Source organism: Babylonia areolata, chromosome 5, assembly GCF_041734735.1.
Source record: "Babylonia areolata isolate BAREFJ2019XMU chromosome 5, ASM4173473v1, whole genome shotgun sequence".
NCBI lineage: Eukaryota > Metazoa > Mollusca > Gastropoda > Neogastropoda > Buccinidae > Babylonia > Babylonia areolata.
This window is the reverse complement of record NC_134880.1, coordinates 13,222,946-13,224,667: the sequence shown is the minus strand read 5'-3', so window position 1 is coordinate 13,224,667 and position 1,722 is coordinate 13,222,946. Positions and strand designations below refer to the sequence as shown.

The 1,722-nt window shown below is 37.2% G+C and overlaps 1 protein-coding gene across 3 annotated transcripts in view; it reads left to right on the top strand.

Moving 5' to 3' along the window:
• The window catches only part of LOC143281945 (uncharacterized), an 11,077-nt gene extending 9,664 nt beyond the window's left edge, over positions 1-1,413 (top strand). For all 3 annotated transcript variants that reach the window (XM_076587257.1, XM_076587255.1, XM_076587256.1), the window contains exon 5: positions 1-1,413. This exon is cut by the window's left edge and continues 1,463 nt beyond it. The gene's annotated coding sequence lies outside the window, so the exon portion shown is untranslated.
• The last annotated feature ends 309 nt before the right edge of the window (positions 1,414-1,722 follow it).

Genomic DNA, 1,722 nt, shown 5'->3' with positions numbered 1-1,722 from the left:
AGGGCGCCACCACTGTGCCTGCAGGACGGTTTCAGTTCCAAGGAAGTGTCAAGTGCTCGGACTGATCGATGTACACTGACGACACACTAAATGCTGTTGAAAAAAAAAGAAAACTGAGGCGGGGGCAGATGCCTAGCCTCCGCATAAAACCCAGTGCGCTGACTGATCAAGCCCTGAAACCCTACCCTAGCTTTGTGTAAAACCATGACATAAAACGTAGTGTAAATGACTCAGTGGTGTGAAAGCGCAGAGATTTGTCTCTGCACAAAATTCAGCGCTATTTACATACTGTCATTATTATTATTATAATTGAATGTACGTAGTTCTCATCCACAGTGCCTGCAGTCTGGGGCACACAGGGATTCACCCCCTGACTGCTGCCTCAACATTCTAGCGGAGACAAAATGTAGGGAATATCGGAGACACTGTACTGTACTGTTCTGTACTGATATTCAGCCAGTGTTTAACGATGCAAGAAAATGGAGAAGAAAACACCATCTTGTACACAGACACACAGAGACACACATACACAGACACACTTACACACACAGACACACAGACACCCTCCACACCCCCCCCCCCCCCACACACACACACACGCACATATATTCGTGTAAACTGAATGAAAATAGATAAGCAAATGACAACTGTTTAAGTTAAAGTTTCATGTAACACGAATTATGTATTATGAAAATGAAGCAAGACAGTGTTAAGGATAATGTGCAGAAATGATGACGATGGCGACGGCTAAGATTACCTTGTACCTTGCGATCATTGCTAACTGAAGTAGAACGCTTAAACACGTGACAAACAAAGTTATATCTGCTCTGAAATAATGCAAACAAACTGTATATATATATGACAACATTGAAAAAGAATTGTTTCATTATTGCTGCGCGTGCATGTGTGTGTGTGTGTTTGTTTGTTTGTGTGTGTGTGTGTGTGTGTGTGTGTGTTCATGTCGTAAGTGGATAAGAACTAACTGTTATTGGTATGATTGGAGATTAATTTCATTTGATTTTGGAATGCCCGAAATTTGCAGAACTTTGAAATGATTTCATTCCGAAGATGCTTCAGGAATCCGATCTCAGTTTTCAATTTTTGCAAGTAATTCAAAACAAGGATGAAGGATGAAATTAATTATGTTTGAAAGTGGAGTAATTTATCAAAATAGAGACAAATTACAAGATGTGATTGTTATTTATTTATTTTTTTATTCTTTTAATTACCAACTTCGTGTTTTAATTGCTTTTTATTTTTGTGTTTGATGTTACTTTATTTCCTCAATGGCCAAACAGTGGGTTAATTTTTTTTTTTTTTTTACATATTGCCAACCTCTTGTGTTTTAATTGCTGTTTGTATTGGTGTACGATGTTAATGTATATCCTCAGTGGTCCAACAGTGGTCAAAGGATTAAATATTCTTCTTGATTCATGATTCTGCTGCTGCAGTGTGTGTTCATTGTCTTGAAATTTCGATTTTGATTCTGTTGTTGAGACTGTTTGATTTGACAACCATGTCTGTTTCTCATGTTTTCTCCTTAAAAAAAAAAATCGAGTGAATGTACTTATTTTTCGCAACAGTTTAAAAAAAAACTTTTAAAAAGCCCAAATGGCACAAATGAATTACTGAGTGATTCAGTCAAGCAAGTTACTAATCGTTCATTGAAAAAAAAAATCGACTGGTAAATGATGATGGTTTTGTTGTTGTCCTTTTCATTGA